This window comes from Ischnura elegans, chromosome 3, assembly GCF_921293095.1.
Source record: "Ischnura elegans chromosome 3, ioIscEleg1.1, whole genome shotgun sequence".
NCBI lineage: Eukaryota > Metazoa > Arthropoda > Insecta > Odonata > Coenagrionidae > Ischnura > Ischnura elegans.
This window is the reverse complement of record NC_060248.1, coordinates 90814798-90837871: the sequence shown is the minus strand read 5'-3', so window position 1 is coordinate 90837871 and position 23074 is coordinate 90814798. Positions and strand designations below refer to the sequence as shown.

The following is a 23074-nucleotide window of genomic DNA, read 5'->3' as shown; positions in this document are numbered from 1 at the left end:
CACTTTTTATTTTAGAAAAACTTATTATATTTTCAAATTATAGAATAGTCAATGAACTGTTATAATTTCATTTTGAGCCACTTTTTATAGCAGGAGACCTGTGTCAAGTTGGTATAAATTGCTATCAATTTTTTTTCTTGTTTTTTTGATAAAATTGACAAGTATTTTGCTGCAGTTGCGTTATGTTTTAAAATGGCACCCCATGATAATAATAATAATAATAAAGCTAAAATTCATTGAAGTGAATATTTTAATTTTATTCATAGTTTTACTTAAATTTTCTTTAACAATTATAATGTACCATAAGTCACCTATTTATCACATAGTGTAGATAAAACTACGTTTTTCGCATTGCTACGTAATTTGTTTTTACACCGTATCACAAAAAAAGTGTCAACTTATATTCTTATAATTCTAAATCTTGACCAAACTTGTAACCCCACCTCTTCTATCAAGTTGTATGCATTGAGTGTGCATAATTCGGATTTTAAAGGGCGTATAAGGGTTTTAAATTGATATAACTATTATTTTAGTTATTTATGAGTGAAATTTTGTCACAGCCAATCCTTTTTTATTTTACCCGGGCCCACCCGCGCACGGGTGCGTTCTCCTCACACGGCCGCGTGTCCCCTTCAGTGTGCCTCAAAGTCTCTCTCTCTTCCTTCCCTACGAGCAAACTCTCCATGCCATTAAAGCTTCCCCCGCTATCCTCTCAAATGACCGTTTCCTTCTCCACACAGCCACCCTCGTGTTCCCCGTCCTCTCGAAAAGAAGAGTCCAAACTCCTGGTACCGAGTCACCTTTGACCTCTCTGCCGCGTCCTCCGAAAACCATTCAACGCGCCCTCAAACCCCTTCCCTTACAAATTTGTGAGGGTAAAAGTGAGCTTCTACTCTCCCTCCCTTTCCTTGGTCACGGCGTAACCGTTCCGCTGAAAGCCCTTTCCTTGCCCTTTGCGAGCCGGTTTCTTTGAGACATGAGTTCGTCTCCCACGTGAAGTTTACATCTCGTCTTCGTTCGTAGGGTACAATGAACGTGCTCACGTTCTAAAACAATTGTGGACCGGTAGTTTAAGAAGAAAGAAATAAAGTGCAGAAATTTTCATTACATTAATTTTTTTTCACTATAAAAAAAGGTAAAATGGTTTCGAATTTAAAGTGCACTTAAAACAATCAAAAGTGGAGAAAAATTATTAACATTGCAATTAAGACTGTAAAGAAACAATAAACCGAACCATTGCCCACATCCTGAGTAGTTCAGTAAACTTTTAGTAAATTATTAAACAATTTAGTAAATTTAATCATTATTTCGAATTGAGTGAGTTATTTAAAGTCACTGACATTTTTAATTGATGGGGAAAAGGAGTAAATTTCAATCGCATTCAGTATCAGAAATTGTTCATTAGTTAAAATTGTTGGCTTTAAAAAACACTTCCTTCACCTTTTTAGGAAAATAATTATGCGTGGATAATGTCATTTATTCCTCATGTTTTAGATACATAAATCCTTTTTTAAAAGACTCGTTAGCTTTTTTCACCTTTGATGTGAGGCTGGATGCTTAACTTGTTTGCTGTTTTCTACTGACCTGGCTGAAATATTTCATCTCCCTCAAATGGGATTTTTGCTCATACGTGTATTTTTGAATTTAAGTTATTGTGCATCAGCAACCCTAATTCTGAAAAACATAACAACAAATTATGGTTAATACCAGTTCCTTGCAGACACGTGCATTTACGAAAGTGGATATTGATAGCCCTTATGTATTAGTTGTTTATTTTTGTGGGGCGATTTCATTCGTTTCATTAATTCCAAAATTAATACTCTAGTCAGTATCTAAAATATTATAATTTATCAGTGAATAAGCCTTTGTAAATTTATTAATTTTGTATCAATACTTGTACATCGTGCCTAAGCTCAAATTTGTTTCCCCAGGTACATTGCTTAAGGAATATTATCAGTATAATTCTACAACCGAAATGCCGTTTTTCGCGCAATACAGGAAACGTATCATATGAATGCGATAGACATTTTCCTTTTATAACTCTTCTAAGGAGAAAGGTGGAATAATTTGTGTATTATTTGTAAATTCCAGTTCAAGGAATGACCCTATTTTTACAATAAATACTTTTATACGCTCCTTATCTAAATCTTGGTGAATGGCAATTTAATTTTATTAAAGCTCTCTCGAATGAAGGCTGTTCTCAATTAAATGCCATTTTTTTCGAGTTGAAGGAATGAATATAACCGTTCCATCTTTCTGTCTGACTGGTGGATAAGTTTCTCTACAAATCTCATTATTTTACTTTCCAAGAAAATACGCTTCCAGGAAAAACAGCTTCCAAAGGATCAAATTCAAAATATTTATTTTACTGATACCGATTTTTTTCCCGAGTTTACTAATTGGGTGACACGTGTCGTTGGGAAAAAGGTTGAAGCTTGGTTTTATTATATAGTATTTATTTTCGTATTTTTCAATGAAATAGAAAATAACGTCATACCTATTCATGCAAAAAATTTCCCTTGTTTAAAACTAATTCAACCGAAAATTGAGAAAAAAGAACTTCCAAATTATTGGTAATTTTAATGGCTTCATTGAAATTATTTTCCTCGTTGACGCGGATGGCAAAATAAACTTGGATAGTATTCTGAAATTCTATATTCATTCACCAGTTGATGATGTGCGACCCTGGAAACCCATATTTGATTTTTTTTTACTGAATAGGAAACGGAGATGCTTACACGACCCATTATTTGAATACTCTTTATTTATTTCCCCATCACACTGACTGGGAAAGGACTTGTTAGGGAAAGAGTTGAGAGAATAATATGTGTGAGTGAGAAGGGAGAGAATGGTGGCTATGTGTGAAGCCTCCGAATGAATGTCGCTCCGACTTGCTATTCTGCGGAAAGCTACCTCTGAGCCATGGCCACCTTCCAGTGTCCCTTCCTGCTTTTGTCTCATTCTCCGTCCGAAACCCATTCACGCTGATAGATCTCCTGGCCCAAAATTTGGGAATAACAGCTTCAAACATTCACCCAAACACCAAGGTTATATTAAATCCCCTTTGCAGGTATCTGATAGAAATACTGTTGACCTTTGTTAAATAAACTATGAGTGGCAAACAATAATTAGCCATTACTGTGATAATATTGAAATATATACCACTTAACCGAGATGGATAGCAGCTATGGAAAATAATAATGAAATGATAGAGCCGCAGAAAAAAGATGTATTTCATATTTAGGAAAATCTTACTGGTTCAACTATTAAGGCTAAAATTCCCATTCAGCAGCAAACGAACTGGGAATATAAAATGCTGCATTCCTATTGAAATTCTCATATAAATTAAATTTATTGTGTAAACGTTGGAATCAGGAAATCAAGAAATTATTATCATATTTAACCAATTTAATATCTCTTTTATTTGATTTAAATATACCTACCCCAGACCTAATCCAGCTCGGTTATCGGCTTCCCTTCACTTATATTCCATCAATTATATAGGAATTCTCATGTTTCGTCACGAATTGACTAAATTGAAAACGCACAAGACAGGAAATTAATTACTTTAGTTATTCCTAACATGCAGCATTTCTTCCAATTTGCAGTGTCGCAGGAACAAACATGAAATATAAACGTAAACAATCAAAGCAAAGAGTACAGGCTAAAAATAGTAAAAGACTTAAATACAAGACACGTGGAAAAGGAGGTATATATAGAGGTTTATTTATTCACCGAGGATGGGACATGGTAAGATTGACAAATGAGTTGAAGGGCAGAAAAGACGGATCAATATTATCCGGCAATGAATTCAGCAGAGAGTGGTGGAGTGAGCGCTTAACGTGGGTAGTCTAGACCAGGGGTTCCCAAACTGGGGGGCGCGCCCCCCTGGGGGGCGTGGAGAAAGTCCAGGAGGGGCGTGACACCCAAATGAAATAAATAAAAAAAATTACAAAAACAATTTCCTCAGATCTTTGAAATTAAGTCTTTCTAAGTTTTCATTATTGTTTTTGTAAAGTTTCAATAAAGTTGTAAACTTTATCAAAGAAGGATACAGTATTTAAAACTACAAAACACACAAGAGTTCAAGGTTCTCAAAACCGTCCCCTTCCCTTGTCCCGACTCCAAAACCGTCCCCGTCCCCGTGTTTCACCTTCCTTAAATTGAAAATGTATCTGTGTTACAATGTTAGATTTTGTATCAGTAATTATATTCGTTTTTCATGTATATCTTGTTTTAATTTTCATCATACGTACAATTATTGAATCTTTCCATTCTGCGTTACCGCATTCAACAGTGAACAAAAAAACCTACCTACTCACCGTATCAAGTAGGCACATACTTGTACGAGTACAAGTACTTGTACAAGTAGGAGTTGGTATGTACGGCACCGTGAGAATAGGGTATTGCAAAATGGAAAGCTGATATGTGTAGCGGGGGGGGGGGGGGGGCGTGGTACAAAAAAGTTTGGGAACCCCTGGTCTAGAGATAGCCATAAGTATAGAGAAATGAATGGGTACGTGAGGATCGACTAGGCACTCTGAAATTAAGAGAGGAAAGCAAGTCAGGACAATGAATTGTGATGTTCAAATGTGAAATTCAAATGCTAACAAAGTTAAAAGGAAAAACATCTCTGAGACCGATTTTCCTATTTTCTTTATTTATCCACTCTCTTAATTTAGCAAACGATGGATTAGCACCTGTTCCTCCTTTGATGGTTCTCCAAGACAATAAAAAACCTGTTTCGAAGATATTTTCCGTCTAGCATTAATCAGTATCTACATGTCGATGGCTAAGTTCTAACAAAACGTATCTCAAAAATAGCAGATTTTCAGGAGAGCAAAAAAACGATAAATTTCTTTTACTTGTACACTGAAATTAAAAACCAAAAGTTCATAAAAGTGAAAAAGAAGCATTCATTTGCAAATAAAGAGTTGTTCTTTGCTTGTATTTTATTTTTTTATTGTTATTGCACTTTGTTTCAGATACCTGACTCGAACTGACCGAATTTAAGATACGTGTTGTTAGAAATTCGCCATCGATATCCTGTTGTTGGACATCTACATCTATATAATACCCCGCAAGCCGCCTAAAAGGCGTGTGGCAGTGGGTGTTAGGACACCAGCCGTTTACAGCTAAAAAAAGATGAAGTACTCCAACGAGGTTGGTACTAGCGTTTATTAAAGCCCTTTATGGTTCGGGGGAAAAACGAATTCCCATATCTATCCGTTCGGCAAAACATCTCTCTTAATTTATCGCTTCTATCGGACCTGGAAATATAGTGTGGCTCTAATATTATGTTCTCTGTGCCGCTCTTAAAGATATCCATTCTCAATTGTTCAAGCAATCTAAGCCTAGCGCGCAGCCTCCGAGTCTCCAATGGCTCCCAGCCTAATTCGCTTAACATCTGGGTAACGCTGTCTGTACGCCCGTAGCAGTTTTTGACGTAACGCGCAGCCTTCCTTTGTATTTTATTCAGTTCGCGGATTAAGTCTTTCTGCACCGGATCCCATACGCTCGCTGCATATTCAAGGTGCGGTCGGACGAGAGCGAAATATCACCTTTCTTTCACTTTCTCATCCGAAAATCTTCCCACAATACGCTTGACGAATCCTAATTTCTTCAGGGCTGTGCCGCAAATATTCTTTATATGTGTTCCCCACGTGAGGTTCGAGGTTATCGTAACTCCCAGGTCACTTCGTCTGTTGCCTTTATGTTAATACCATCCACTGCATAAACATGGTTAGAATTGGACGAATTCCGCAAGAAATGTAACGTCATGCATTTGCTCAGATTAAGTTCGAGTCCCCACTCTTGGCTCCACAAATGAACGTTGTTTAGGTCAGATGATAGAATTTCATAGTCAGAGTGATCACTAATTTCGCGATAGATGACAGCGTCGTCAGCAAATAAGCGTATTTTACTGCTAATGCGGGGGCAGAGATCATTAATGTATATAATAAACAACAGGGGCCGATTACGCTTCTTTGTGGAACACCTGATATAACTTTTACAACATCAGAGCTAATTCCGTCAAGAACTACTTTTTGTTTACAATCTCTGAGAAAGTCGCGCATCCAGTTTACAACTGTCTCGTTTAATCCGCATGACTGTAATTTGTATAAAAGTTTGTTGTGAGGTACAGTGTCGAAAGCTTTCTTAAAATCTAGAAATAGTGCGTCAACTTGTCTTTTTGATTCACCAGATTTTAAAACGTCGTGAAGAAAGAGCACAAGCTGAGTTTCGCATGATCTACCTTTATGGAATCCGTGCTGACAGTCATGGAGGAAGTTACGTCTGACCAAGAAAGTCATTATATTGCTAACGATGATATGCTCGAGTATCTTGCCTATAATCGATGTTAATGAAATCGGACGGTAGTTCCCTGGGTCATGTCTGTTTCCCTTTTTGAATATGGGTGTAACGCTTGCAATTTTCCAGTCTAGCGGTAACTTCCCTTCGGAGAGTGACTTCTTGAATGCGATCTCTAAGTAAGGTGCGATCTGTGGAGCTAACTCCTTGAGGACACGCGCGGGGATTCCCTCCGGACCCGGAGAGTTACTATTCTTAATCGATTGTAGTTGTTTAGTTATCCCATCACGTAGTATAGATATTTCTTCCATCGATTCGTCAGTATGTGGGATGTCTAAATTGAATTGAGAATCGTCAGTAGTGTATACACTTTCGAAATGGGAATTTAAAGACATGTGCTGTTCGGTTGATCACAGCGAGCAAATCGATGGCTAAGTTCTAACAACACGTATCTCTAATTCATCCGGTTAGAGTCAGGATTCTTAAGCAAAGTGTAATAGCATAAAAAAATAAAATACAAGCATAAAACAACTCTTTGCTTGTAAATGAATGCTTCTTTTTTCAGTTTTATGAACTTTTGGTTTTTAATTTCAGCGTACAAGTACAAAAAATTAATCGTTTCTTTGCTCACCTGAAAATTTGCTATTTTTGAGATACTACGTGTTGCTAGAACTTAGCCATCGAATTATTCTGTTGTTGGACATGTGCTATTCGGTCGTTCACAGCTGGGGAATAGGTGTATTCGAGATACAGGAATTTGCGGCCGCGTCGCATACGGGAAGGTATTTGCGCTTCAATGAACAGCACTTGGGACAAATTCTGTGAATCGGTGAAAAGGCGCAAAGGTTTCGGGAAGGGTAACAGGAGCAGGGTTGAAAAGGTGGGATGGGGAGGTGCTGCCCCCTTAAAGGTGGCCGAGGAACATTTTGCGGAGGCCCTCCCTTTTGTTGCAGATGGTCCGCTTTGTCCCCACTTAACTTTCAGCTTTCGAGAAGAAGGAAGTGAGAGAGGGACCCAGAAGAGTCAATATGAGAGCTCTCTATCGCCCGAGAACTATCCCCATACTACTCCTGCTTGCAAGCTTTTCCCTCGCGTTCAGAGCCACAAAAGGCGGTAGGATCCATGGAAATGTTCCCTCTGGAGGCGAGAGAGGACAGGAGACAAAGGGAGGAACCCCCTCGCCCCCCCTAAATGGCCACAGGGGTCGCGCGACCCCTTGCCAGGGAGAAAGTTGACTTCTGAATGGGAGGGTGAAGGATATTGAAAGTTTGTATCGCGTGGGTCTGCTAAACCCTTTTCGTATCTCGTCTGTTGCCATGAAAGTAGGGTTAAGAGCTAGAAATGCGGTCGTTCACGCGGACCCGAAAACGCAGTTCATACGAAGATTTCGGAAGATTAAACGAAAGAGGATGGAGCTGCTAATGGGTTGGAATGAAATTTTGAATTGCATGTCTTAAAGCCAATTAAAATAGGGAAACCGATTGTTGCATTTTGCTAGGCAATCATCCACTAACCCTCTCCCCGGATAGGACACATTCTCGTCACCAGCGATGGTTGTCTAGCGAAATGAAAAACCGTTTCTGACACTGTCATTTATTTTTTAATTGAATGTAGGGCATGCACTTCTAAATTCGAAAATCTGAGAGAGATTCCTAAACTTTCGTACGTTATCACAAACGAGAGTTAAATAATATGATGGCGAGCCCGTTGATGCGCTATTATTTATAAGATATTTTTTCATTCAATTTCCATCAGCAGCGATGAACTATATTGTTTAATCTACATGGTTTCGTTAAAAGGTATAAACATTTTTAAAATTTCGAATTTTATGCTTATTCCAATCGCTTTAGTCTTATAATGTCAAATTAAACCCACTTCTGGCAAAATACTAGCCTGTGTTGTTTTGGGCGTCGTAGTTTGCGTGTGTTAGTTAGTTAGTTAGTGTTAGTTTGACAGGTAAAGTGTGGACGTTCGTCAAATTATTTAAAATATAATTAATGCTTCTTAGCGCAGATTCTCTTCTCATATTTATGAATGGGAAATGCATAATTATGGTTAATAATCCTAAAAAACTACTGCTGATTTCTTATTTCTACTCATCATTTATGCGTTTTTAGGCAAGGATGAAATTAAGCGTACTACATGTAAGTTATGGCAAGTATTTAAGTATCAGAGTTCAGTGTTTTAGGGCTTTCTTAAGGTTTGTATTCTAGAAAAGTTACTTAATATCATTAATAACAGCTCTGATCCTTATAAGCGCTTGCTTCCGCTATCATATGTTTGTCCCAATGAAAGGAAAAGATTAATTTTAGTTAAATAAAATTTAAAGATTTATAAGTCACCCAAAGATCCATTTTAGAACGAATCCGTGAGCAAGTGCCGGAATTTTCACATGCATAGTTGACTTAGTTGATCTGTTTACTGCGGTGGACGAAAAGTGTGACTATTTATGGATACAGACGACGCACGTTTGCATGAAGAAAAGCATAGTTGACGGAGTGAATATCCTGTCTTCGTTTACACGGGACCCGGTGGATTCTGCAAGTGTATTCTATAATTAAATTTGAGTGAACAGTGAAGGCATGTGGTGACACTGAAGGCCTATCACTTAACCTTTACCCATAATTTAGCCTTTCATTAACCTGGTCTATCCCTTTAATGAGCAGGAGATGGGCGCTTCAATAAGCCAAAAGCCAAAACTACTCGGGCTCATTGTAGCGCCTCTCTTCCGAGACTACTACGACATCATTTCATTTATTCTTCACTCAGTCATATTTCACCTCATTTCATAACATATAAATCCTTCAGGAAATATTTAGACTTCCATTTTATTTAGATGAATCAAAGCTCCATTTGAATGCTTCTCAATTCACGTATCTACTGAGAAAATCTTCCACGTATTTTTTTTATATTGGCTGAAAGTTTGTATCGAAGATATCTGCCTAAATAAATATGCCTGATTTATTTTTATCCCTTTTGTCATAGAAAGGCTGTAACACAAACATATTTTATAACCAAGTATCTGACTTTAATTAATCACTATGCCCATATTTAATTTGTTGATGTGGAGTTTTCACTCCGTTGTAAATAAACGCTGCAAGTGATAGCATTTGTTGCATAATGTTTTAATTGCTGAATTTACGAAGAAATTAAAGTTCAGCTGACATTTGATGGTCAATTATTATGGGTGAAAAAGATAAGTTGAGCAGATGCCGCTATTTTATTTTATATTTCGTTTTCTACTGTGATTAAATAATTTTTATTTATTTAACCTACTCCAGTTTTCATTCGCTTAAATGTATCATCTAATTATAATGAATGTAATACGCTTAGTTTTTCAATGTTGTTAAGTTAAGAGTTAATTATCTCTGCATTTAAAAATGCATGTTGTTATTTTACCTCCAGTCTGGCAAAAGAAATAAATAAAAGTAACAAATTTGTTGTGAGTAAAATGTTATTTTTGTTATCAGGTATATATAATTTATGCAGAAAAAACGCCCTCATTACACAAAAATTAATTAATTAGCCATTTTTAAATATAAATATTTCCCTGTGATGGATTATCAATGCAAAATATGATATGATTTTTGAAGAATCAAATATATTTCTTTATTAATTGCGTTTTCACCGTAATCGAGAAATATTTAATACAACGATTGAATTTGTATTTTAAAATCGCATGTCATGGATTCAATATTATAAAATGTACCTTAGGTGCTGCCCAAATATTTATTTCATTTGGTGTATGGCTTCCTTTTTTATTTAGTTCAACATTAATTTTTCTATAATTTCAATATATTACCAAAAAATAAAGCGTTTAATAAAATCATGGAATTATAATTACTAACGAATCTGATAAACAGATACCTTCAGATAAAGACAGTCTCTATACAAAGTCCTTGTTTGAAGACTGATGACATGGCTTTTCTATTTTATCTATTTCATTATTGTATATTTGGTTACCACCATGCGACTCTAATTTCTTCGTATGATCTTTTTCCCTTGATTAATAACAAATATCATATAACGGTAATTAAAGGCTCTTTGTTTCACAAGTTAATATTGAATATAGAGTAAGGTGATATCACCCCTGTGTGTTTAATGATTGATAAGCTCTAATAAGTGTTGGCCGCATGGATGTACTGAATTGAAGACACAAAACACAATGCTGATCAAATTATGGATTAATATATAGGCAGAATGTATCTGGCTTCTTTCAGCTAGTAAGGATTCTATCACCTTAAAGATGTTAATAAGAAGTTACAGAATACTTCATTTCCCTCGCAGAAGGGTTTCGTTACATAAATTGATTAAATTCTAGAAATTAAATGCTGACAACCATTACCGCCGAATAAACCGAGAAACATTTCACATTTTGCTCTGGATAATGTGAATATGCTCGAATCAATCCTTAATTTTAAAAATGAAAATTTTTTATTCAATACTGCTCTGTGTTACGACTATTAGTCATAAATTTCGGAATGAATCTTTTAAGGCTACGATGTTGTGAACAGCGGATGAAACACAGGTATTGAATATTCTCTTAAATTTAGTATTTGATGTTATTTGCGGACACTATCCTCGACCAATACCATTTTCTTTTTCATGCAAGCCTTTGCAACAGGCACGAAAGAATTTGCATTGCTCTTATTTTTTCATTGTCGATCTCGTAGCGCAAAGGGCTTTGGTGGAATTAGAGATTGTTAATAACTCATCAGACCCAACATTTATTGAATAAACGGGAGCCATTGATTTTCATTTCATATCATTTAGCAACAGGCAAGTGCATTCCAAAAATTAAAATAGAGCCTCTTTAATCGTAAATTAAATAAGAGGCCAATAACGCAATTGAGTATTATAAGTACAGTGCGAGAACTTGCTTATTACCACAATTATTTACTTCTACCGACCTACGTTTCAGCTTATAAAGCCATTTTCACCTTGAAGGAGGTGCAGTTTCATGCCATTTTTATACTCAAAATGGCATTATATGCCAAAACCTGGGTCGGTAGAAGGAAATAAGTGTGGCAATAGTTAAGTTCTCTTACTATGATAAATATCAAAGATTTCCCCCGTGTGACGCCGGAAACTGTATCTTTTGTAAAGTTCGAGGCGTATAATCTGCATTCAGGGCGCAGCAATTACTCCTGTGATCCAGGCATTATTATTGTAGGATAATGACTTTTGCTACGTGATAGAGTAAGTAAATTCTTTTACACCTCAATACAGGACACTTCCTTTCCCCTCTCTCTCTCTCTCTCTCTCTCTCTCTCTCTGGCCATAAGAAGAGCGAGTGTTCTACGTTCAGGCCCTCACAGCAACGTCTTCGCTCGTGGCGCAAGTGGGTCGCGCCGCCGAGGCGATGTCTCCCCATAAAACACGAAACACCTGCCTGCTCCGCTCCCTCAGTATTAATTCACTCATCAATCCAGCATCACACTTCCTCCCTCAGTCCAAACAGCGACTCTTGGGGCCCTTCTATGTATTCATACGCACGTCCGCAGGCTTCATCCCAGGCCTCCATTTATACGCAGCAACACGAACCGTTTCGTCTCGTCCATTATAGTAAACCTCGCCTAAACATCCTCTTTTTTGCCATCCTCATTACTTATGAATATTCTCCAACAAACCTTTTTTTAATTAAAATTATTGTTGCTGCTATAATATGAGATTTATCTATGTCGTAAACATTAAGCGTACATTCTGTAAATATTTGTTTCCCTTCGTTTAATATTTGGAACCAAAATGCAGGTTGAATAATTTTATACTGAATTCCCTCAAAGGTACACTTAAACGAGGTAATTATATTTGTGAATTACGATGTATTCCACATTTGCATTACCTTTTGCGTAGAATGTGCTCCGAAGATACGATTTTCAGTAGAGTATACTTTTGAGGTGGGTAATAAAACTGTGGCAGAGCACGCACGCTACGATTATATGCTTGAGCGTTCCTCATTAAGTCTTCAGCGGGCCCTCTTAACAGCGTCGATTAATTGAGCATGCCTTGCGTTGAATGCTGCTGTCGGAAACGGCGTCCAATAACGGCAATCAGATGGAAGCATTCAAAATGTGGTGCTACCGAAGAATGATGAAGATAAAATGGATTGACCGTGTGAGTAACGAGGAAGTGCTAAGAAGAGTGGGAGAAAAGAGAAACCTCCTAAAAACCTTATGCAGCAGAAGAGACAACTTAGTTGGCCACATTTTGAGGCACGATGGTCTAATGAAGACAATCGTTGAAGGACTAGTGGAAGGGAAAAAGGGCAAGGGACGGCCCCGAATGAGTTATATAGGACAGGTTATAAAGGATGTAAAAGAGAAGAAATATATAGCTATGAAAAGATTAGCGGATAAGAGAAGAAATGGAGAGCTGCGTCAAACCAATCTTAGGATTGTTGACTAATGATGATGATGATGATCAGAGGACTGCGACGAAAGCCGAAAAAGTGATGCAAGAATGTGCCTTTATTTTCGATCGTGATGGATTGCTTAGGGCTGTGGATGGAAGGTGCATTGAAAAGAGGAGCGGCGCAGAAGACTCTTTAGGCCGTTTTACCTGGGACACGTCATAGCGCTAGCTATGAAAACCTATGGTTAGCATTGAAAACATTAGATGAAATTGCGAGAATAATAATACGTTGCAATATGATAATAATGATAACAATATTTCTGGCGTATTTTTAAGCTGCAACTTACTATTTTTTAAGGACTAATAATCATATAAATGACATAAAATTTCAAATATTTTTTCTAGTTCGTACCTTCCAAGATAAATCAAATGAACCGCCCGTGATATTCAACCTGGTTAATTAGGGAATCAGAGACATATTGTTCCTCAAATTTTAGCTAATTTCAACTATGGATGGTGAAACAGAATTGAAATTGATCTTCATCAACCATGGATAAAAATATGTACCGTAAAATTTTGTAAATTATATTGTTTTCTTTGCGTGACTTCGATCATATTATTTCAATTTTCTAATAATTTATAGTCTTTCGAACGTGTTTTTTGTGATTTATCAGGATTTTGGCGATTTATCCTTTTATTGAAAGAGTAAAACCTTTGTTGGTAAGTATCTCTGGCTTCTACAGGGTTTTCCTTTTTTCTCAAATGTCATCATATGTCATAACTACTGCGTTATCCCTATTTACGATATTGGCGTACAGATAAGTAGATAGATTTTTCTGGAAATTATGACTTTAAAATGACTCAACTGTAAGACATACGTATTATTTATAATAGTTAAATCGAAATTTTAATGGTAGAATACTATCTTGTATACTAAGTTGCAAAGTTTCCAATGAAGATTTATAATTTATTTCATGAACATTTACTTCATCGGTCATGAATATAAATATGTACCATACAAGTACTTAATTTTTTACACATGGTAGTATGCTATGTGAATATTGTAGTCACAATTTTTCGTCCAATTATGAAACAAAACTCTCCTAGAGATTGTGAAACATTTGACTCCATCACTATTCAAAGCGGGTGAAATTTGGTTGATCTAGCTGTGAGGGAGTCACGGTACACTGAGATGGTAGAGAGCTCTCTCTCTCTGGCTCCCTTTACAGGAAGTGGTTGATGCATTCGACCGAAACCAATCAAAGGATCTTTCTGATTACGGGGCACTCGGAGTTAGACGTTCAGGGCAAAGCTGTAAAGCGAGCCACCTTGCCTAAAGTACACAATACAGGTCACACAACTCCAATCACTGGCTCCCGTATGTTAGAAGCGGTTTAGAACCACAGGGCGTAGTCATGAGACGAAAAATCCTCCAGTTATTTTACAAAAAATTCTCAATAAAATATGCAGTGGCTCATAACTCTAATACATTATGTCCTATGAAGAATTTCCTGATTTCAACATCCTGGGTAATATTTTGACAGTAGGGATTTATTTAAATGAAACGTTTCTAAATAATTCTGTTTGAAAAATCCAATCTTTGAGATGTCCATCGCAACATGTCCCTGGTGTCCCCTTAGTATGTCCGGCATATATCTATGATATCAGGAAGCGTTCATATGAGGAGGCGCTCATGAACAGAAAGGAGCTTCTGAGAGGTTCACTATGTAAGAATTTAAAGAAAAGGTTAGTGAATAGTCTGTTTTGGAGGGTAGCGCTTTACGGTGTACAAACGTGGACACTTAGGAAGGAGGACGAGAGAGGCATTCGAGATGTGGGTGCGGCGAATAGTGGAGAAGGTGAAGTGGACGGAGAGGATTAGGAGCAATGAAGTGCTGGACATGGTGGTTGAGGAGAGGCAGCTTTTAAATGAGATACAGAGGAGACAGAAGGTATGGATGGAGCGAGTACTTAGCGGGGAGGGGATGTTGAAAACAGTATTGGAGGGTAGAACGTTGGGTGAACGAAGGAGAGGAAGGAAAAGAACAGGATTTTTAGATGGAATGAAAGGGAGTAGGCCTTATTGTGAATTGAATAGGGAAGTGCTTGATGGGAGGGAAGACTCCCAGAATTCTTCCTAAGTACTCTGTGGAAACCTACCTTAATCGGTAGAATACTTTAAAAATTATCATAACCAGGTTATCCATACGTTCGTATCGCTCGCTTAGAATCGCTAAACTGTGATAAATTTTATAGTTCATATCAATAATTCATAAATCGTGCATTTCAATAATTGATCGCCAGTTAATTCATGCTACATCCGTAAATACACCATCGAATAACTTGAAATATTATTTCATCAGAGAGCTCAAATGCATTTTGAGTTTTTAATTTCAGAAGGAATTAAATTATACGTGATTATAACATAAACAAGTACGTTAATTGCTTTCTCTCTTCAGGACCTGCGAAAATAGCTACTTCTCTCAAAACACCTGCGATCAAGATCCCCCTAGCATGCAGGTATTAGTAATTGTCGATTGGCAACTACGTCAAATATTTGAGAACCGCGAGTTTGAAAATATCAACATTCCTATTCCAAGTCTAGCATTAGCGCTTAAGGGATGGCTCTGCCGCAAAGCCCGTGGTAGTCACTTTAGCATGTGTTTCAGGTTTCTATATCTATCCATTTCTTGCTCAAATTCATACCCAAAACCATGTTATTTGTGCAAATGAGTGAAAAATTAAATTTTCGGCGTAAATCTCAGCTCGGTATAAATAGCAATTACGACTTGGATTTTGTAATGTTCCAATTGCCCTGAAAATTTATGTAAATCCAATTCCTTTTATAGGTTGATTCAAGGCAATTCAGCATCAAAGGACGTAATGATTGCCAAATTCGCTTGGATCAATCCCTTTGGGATATATTTGATGGTGATTATGATATCCGGCTAGTGAGTCAACCTCAGATGATTAATGTCATGACACGTGGTCATCCAATTCCATCCTGCGTATTCGAAAGCAACAAGCTGTGCGGTTCTCTTTACAAGTTGAGGTATTACGAAATCATCAATCTAGGTTGCCTGTACATTTCCGATGGGTGTGTCATCCAATATTAATGACGAATTCTTTTTCGTGTATTGGCTGAAAATTATACGAGCGATATTCGACGCATAGCAGCTCTAATTTACTTGATGAGATTCCGAATTTGTTGCTAATGGAATCATGATATTGATCCGAAGAATGAAAATCCTTAAACTTTTTAGCCCCACACTATAATTCCAGAGTGAAAATAATCACCTGTGGAATAGAATTTGAACCATATTATCTTATTTATCTGGCTGGATTTTTTTGCATTTTGATAGAACTTTGACTGTGTTGATGAGATACTTCAAAGCACGCTCATAAGGTATTATATATCATTCCCTTTGTGTGAATTCAAAGCACTTTTAGGTGCCGCAAGCATCGCAAAAATATTGATCATTTTTACTACTTATATTACTCGATATCTTAAAATATTTACGTATCACGCTGAGGATATTGAATGCACTGAATCGCGGTAATCATCGTCTTTTGTGTATTTCTTCGTAAAAATAAACGTTAAAAATGCCAGGACTTTCACTTGAATGATTGAATTAATCTCTATCAGTAACTTTCTTTGCAATATACCTAGTTTTGTTGCCATTAATTGCCAATGCTAGATTTTTGAGGCATTATATATTTTTTTTGAAATACACTTTTTCATATGTGTTTTGCCATTATAGTAACACTTTATCGACCTTTTGAACAAGACCTCGCTTCTTGTGATCGATAATCTTTCCTCATTGAGTGACAATTGTATTGAGTAATAACATGTTGCAAAACCCTAAGGTCTTCCTAAAAATAGAATTGAAAAGGGTTGATAGAAGGGATTAATTTTCTATGTCCTATTTTTCGTTTCAATTTATTCCATAAATGCTATATTTATGTTTTTGAGTTTGATTGAGTCGATTTTTCAGATTTTAAGTTTTTTGTAGTCATAGGTAGACTGCAATGGCAATGTATATTAATACACCGCGAAAAAAGCATGGCAAATCTATTTAAGCTTCATCATATTTTTTCTGTCCATCATTAAATCGAAAAGTAATTCTTTCATTTAATGGTTGCCTACCATATATTGTACCGTAAATATAAGAATGAATCAATTTTTTTTTTAAACTGTTCGTAATTTCGTACCGGTAATTCACTAAAAGTGAAGTGCTTCAAAGCTTGGATACTCGATACCACCGATTTGGATTGTGAAATATTCTCTAATTTAATAATTCATCCGTCATATTTTTTACCCTATCACTTTTCACCGTTCCTTTTTTAACGTACGCAAATTTCACTTCACATTTGAGTTTAACGAGATATTATCTCGGACGCACCCAAGTTTTTCTCGCTTAGAAGTGTAATTCTAAAATTACGAAAGAATTCTTTTAATATCGTGTGTATGGAAACCCAATGGTGATGTTGTTTGCCATACATTCTGGAGTGCATGTACGATCATTCTCACGCTTCTCTCAAGTGGCAACGCTAAAGATTGTACAAGAATAGCCATATTTATTCATTTCAAAACCTTAATTTAACAAATATTCCATTTTAAACCTAAATTATCTAACTGCAATTAACATATTAAATCAGTGTCTTTATACCGTAGAGATTCATTTAACCGTTTTCAAGAGTGCAGGATTTCGGCCATGCCGGGAAATTCTTTCGCTCCTGCTTATGTAGCTACTCGATTAAGAGCTACTTTTATCGATGGTTATCGATGAATTGATTTCTGGTTTAGTACACTTACCTGGTTATTATATCACTTGAAATGAGATTTCGCTATTTAAGTGCGTTAAAAATGTGATGGAGGGAGAACTAGAAGAATGGTCCCATGAAGAAGGCAAATAGACAATAGCTTCAAGCATTAAAAGAAGGACCTTATGAATAAGAACTTCAATTTAATGAAGTAACTACCTAGAAGGGAAGGAATAAAAGGAGTACTCCTTAGGGTTACATTAGTATGAATTCTTGAACTTAAACCTCATGGAAACTTTTTGCTGTTTCTCAAATATTCATTTGATTATGCATTCCGTAGTGATTTTCTTGTTTGTCTTTGATTTAACAGTTGAACAAATCGTGAATTGTCCATAAAGTGTGCATCTCTACAACTTCACATGATAATTAACTTCTACTCAAAGTAAATATCGTATTTTTTCACTACCGATATTAAGTATTGTAATTTATTCTTTGGCTAATAAACCTATTTTATGGATTTCATTTTCCACCCTTTCTAATTTAGAGGCTTTTAATCATTCCTTCTCACCGTATTCCATCCCTACGTTGGGGAAGTGGCCTTCAAAATTCTGCAAAATTGTGGATGACCTTCCCAAAACTGGAGTTTCGGTATTAACTGGAACACTCCCTGGTGTTCCATGTGGTTTGTTCCTTAATACACTCCACGAGTCCTGCTCAATCTCTCTCCGGCGAGATTGACGAAGAGCTGTGGGGAAAGGGTCTCGAAGGGTTTCCCCGAAGGCAAGCGATTTGCTTATTGTTAGCAAGACCCTCGTCACTCGTTTCTAGTTTGACGGGCCCTATGGCCGCGGGGTCAAATGTAAATGGACGTAAATTCGATATGGTCCGTGGAACGGTATCTTGGGAGCTAATGGGAAGACCAAGACGCGCGCGAAATTATTCTCCTGGGGACGTGGGTAGGTTGGGAGATAGAGGGAGGTGGAGGAAGAAGAAAGGGCACTCGGAAATGGCTCGTTCTATGGAGGAGTAGAGGTGAGGTAAAGGTAGTTGTTGCCCGGCAGCCGCCCGTTTCCGAGATCGGGAAATGGAGTCGGGATGTTGAAGGATGTTGTGGTGAGGGGTACCTTGAGTTGGACATGCAGGAGCATAATTTTCGTAACGCAGGTTGATGTAACCTCGTTCCGCACGACTTGTGGCCACCGGTCGTACTTTATGAGCCCGCTTCCCCCCAAGTTTACAACTAGATGTTTGGCCTATTCCCAAGATTGTGCACGAGTCAAAGCGGCTCCGGTTGCAATCTTGGGAAACTGCGATGCACAGAAAGAAAAATCGCCTGGGAGCCGTTTGTGTGCGTAGTCTTCTCTTTTTGATGCTTTGTATGAACCTCACAATAGCTGGATGAATACTCGTCCTTTCTTGCGAGATGAACTTTAATGGCAAAAGTTGATTTATGTTCTATTGCTTATCTTTTTGTGTGATGGAACTTTTTCTCAGCTTCCGTTCTTCATTGTTTTAGGAACTCTTACCGTGATTTTTGTTGCCACGTTTTTCACTATGATATGGACTTCATTCAAGGTTGGAACAAATTCATTCTAAATTGTTGAAGACATTTGACATATGCAGACGTCGGGTTATCGTCTGGTGTTTTAATCTATTTTGTGTAATATTATGCTACTCTGTCTTTTTTTCAAGTAAGATAAATATATTCATTGGGAGACATAGTGATTTATTTTCTTCCTTTAAATAGATAAAGTTCTCTATTTCCTCGTTACACAGATACCTGTACTGATTGGATTGTTATATGACGTATATACCATTTGCAACTTTAAATCAAAATAAAGTCATTTTTATCATTGGTGATGAATATAGACTTTCGAAGATTAGTTTCACAGAGTCTATTATTATTTCATTCATGATCACCTATTTTTTAAACTTACTTTTTTCTGTGACCTGCTTCTAATAAAATAATTCAATTATTTACAGTTCATCACACCAGAATTATTCATTGCTCAGGGCTCCTCTTTCTTTTTAATTATTTTTGCAAAACGGCACACAAACATATGGCCTTTGATTATTTGGTCTGTGATTATTTAGCCATCGGTACCCTTGGCATTTCGGATTTCATCCTGATTCATTCGCCGTCCTCAAGGGACTCGTAACCTGCAGATGGCCCTCCATTTTATGACACATGCAAGTTACGACTCCCAAGTGACCACTCGCTAGACTCTGCATACCTACTATGCCTCTCCACGCACCATACAAACTAGAAGGACTCTTTTATGTCACAAGGGAAAATTAGTATTAGCCTCTGGGGAATCGGTTATCTTTCAATGTCTTCTTCGTGAAAATTCTCCGAACAAAAATATTTACTAATTTAACAGCATGGAATCTTTTCGTTGTTCCTCAGGTGGTCCTTTGGCACTTTAACTCGTGATATTTTCAATGTCTGCCTTCGATTCGCTATTTAAAACGAGGATCGTTCTCAGCTCGAAAACTCTGAAGTATATGCACGAAACTGCCCAAAATGTTTCCTTTGAGTTTTGAAACTTTGGTCACTAACTGCGTGAATTTGCATCTGCTGTATACAACTTTATACAGCGCATGCAAATGCACGAAGTTAGCGATCGCGGTTTCAAAACGCAAATGGAACATTATAAAATGACATCTTATGACTTTGGCAGTGGAACCTGTTCAATTTATGATTCAATATTAAATTTTTGCTTGCATATCAGGGTTTCACGCATTTGAGAGCGTCTTCTGGATGCTATTGAGAAATATGCCGGCCGGGTAAACTTAAGTCATTTTACCGTGCATTTTTTATCAGAAATTAAAGATATAGAGAACTATATAGCCAGATTAATAGCATTATCTTTTTTAGCGGACATAAATTGTGAAGGTAAGGTTATAATAAAAATATAGTGAAAACACTACCTCAAGCAATTACGATAACAATATATTTAAAAACGTCGCAATGTATTGATGCTTACATCAAATTGTTTTGCATAATTTTAAAACCAAAATTGGCAAAAGAAATGAGCGGGTCGGATGCTTTATAATTGCACAATAAAACACACATAGTGGCTAACCAACCGATGACGGTAGCATATTTTACCTAGTATCTTATTAGACTTTTAATAAATTTCGGCTTCACTCATGCTGGACGCCATTGCGAACATTGAATTTAAAACCGCTGCAATTAACTTATCAATTGACTTGATCCATTCCTCAAACAATTTATTCGAGTAACGTACCTCGCCAATCCTTGGTACTCCATCCCCATACCAGCATCGTAACTCCTCTCTCGATTGCTTTAGGCCACCCTACCTCACTAATGAATAGTAAGTGGTTAATTATTCGTCCCTTCGCCCGTGGGTCCGCCAGTGTCGCCAATTGAAGGGGTGATGTGGAGGTGACAGGGAGTAGTACGAAGGTCTGAGGAGGAACAGAGGAAAGAGGGAACTATATCCCTTCCCACAATTCCCAAAGGGTCTCAAATGTCAGGGGCTGACTACCCTCTTACCCCGAAATAATTTCATACGACCCACAAGACTATTATCTTCTAATTATTTATGGACATTTAGATGCTATAGTCTGTGTACCGTAAGTTGGCGCACGGGCCCGCGAAGTACCTGAGCCACGAGCAAAGGAGGGGAGGAAAGGCCCAACAAAAAGACTTCATGGAACCTACACTGGTAGCTGGCGGGTCCGTTCGCCCGTCCCTTTCCTCCCCCTGACGAAGGCAACTAGCACCTCTAATAGAATTATTAACTTTTTTTACTTTCTCATAATATCTCAATCTAAATAGCGTATTTGTAAAGTACTAATAAAGTTAAGAATAATGATATAAAACACGAAGTGTTCCGATCATAAATAACGAAATGGTCGAAAGTTAAAACTAAACATACAGTATCATCATCACTGGTCAACAATCCTAGGATTGGTTTGACGCAGCTCTCCACTCAGTTCTCCTATCAGCTAATCTTTTCACTCCTACGTATTTCTTCTCTTTCACATCTCTCTTTACTTGTTCCATATATTTTGTTCGAGGTCTTCCTTTTCCATTCTTGCCTTCCGTCTGTCCTTCGACGATTGTCTTCATCAGGCCATCATGTCTCAAGATGTGGCCTATAAGGTTGTTCCGTCTTCTTATTAAGGTTTCCATGAGGCTTCTCTTCTCTCCTACCCTTCTTAGGACTTCCTCGTTACTAACTCGGTCGATCCATTTGATTTTCATCATTCTTCTGTAGCACCACATTTCAAAGGCCTCTATCCTTGCTTTCTCCGCTGCGGTCATTGTCCATGCCTCACTTCCGTATAGGAGCATACTCCAGATGTAGGTTCTTATAAATTGTTTCTTTACATCCATATTTAAGTTTCCCGCTGTAAGCAGGTCTCTCTTTTGGTGGAATGCTCTCTTCGCCTGGGCTATTCTGCTGATAATTTCTTTCTTGCTTCTCCCGTCACTAGTTATCTTGCTTCCCAAATAACAGAATTCATCCACTTCTATCAGTTTTTGCCTCCCTATTTTAATGTTGGTCTTGACTTCTTCTCTTCTGCTGCATACTAAGATCTTGGTTTTCTTCGTGCTTATTTTCAGTTGATATCTACTCATTACCCTACCCATATTAACCAGAATATTTTTCAAATCCTTCTCTGTTTCTGCTATAACGGCTATGTCATCGGCAAATCTTAGCATGCTTATTTTTTCTCCATGGATATTCACTCCCAATGCCTTTTCTTTGATTTCCTTAATGGCTTTTTCAATGTAAACGTTGAAAATTACGGGTGACAATGTACAGCCTTGTCGCACTCCTTTCTTAATTCTTGCTTCTTCACAGCTGGGCCCTGATTTTATCACGGCTATTTGGTTTTTGTAAACATACAGTATATCGGCTAAAAAATAACGTTCGACCATTTCGTTATTTATTATCGGAGGACTTGGTGTTTTATATCATTCTTCTTAACTTTTTTAATACTTTACAAATATGCTATTTAGATTGAGATATTATGAGAGTAAAAAAAGCTTATAATTCTATTAGAGGTGCTAGTTGCCTTCGTCGGGGGTAGGAAAGGGACGGGCGAACGGACATTGCAGCTACCTGTGTCGGTCCCATACAGTTTTTTTTTTTGTCGGTCCTATCCTCCCCTCCTTTGCTCGCGGCTCAGGTACTTCGCGGGCTCGTACGCCAACTTACGGTATACACATCATAAAGTGCTATGTAGAGAAAATTTTATTGCACTTTGTACATTGAAGATTGATATATGACATGCACGTAACATCTCAAGTGAAAATGCAATTTTTTTTCATGGAGAATGCGTCAATGTAACTATGTTTAAATTAGGAGGGAGGATAGGATTTTAAATCCCCTTCTCTCCTCCCAGAAAATATTTGGTCGGATCAACCCCCAGCACGTAGACCTACCGCTGGCCTCCATACCTTAGTTCCCTTCTCTCTTCCTCTCTCCTCCTCATTCTCTTCCTCTTAATCTCTCTTTAATCTCCTCTCACATCTTCCATCCATCCTAAACCCTTAGACGCTCAAGGTGCCGATATATAGAACCCATGTTTAATCCCATCTAACAATGTTTGTTCATTATATTTTCAATTTTATGCTGATATTATATAATTGTCCATTACTCTTGATGAA

At 37.4% G+C, this 23074-nt stretch overlaps 1 protein-coding gene across 1 annotated transcript in view; it reads left to right on the top strand.

Annotated features, from left to right (window-relative positions):
• LOC124156137 overlaps positions 1-23074 on the top strand; it is a 372909-nt gene that overhangs the window by 307177 nt on the left and 42658 nt on the right. The window lies entirely within an intron of this gene.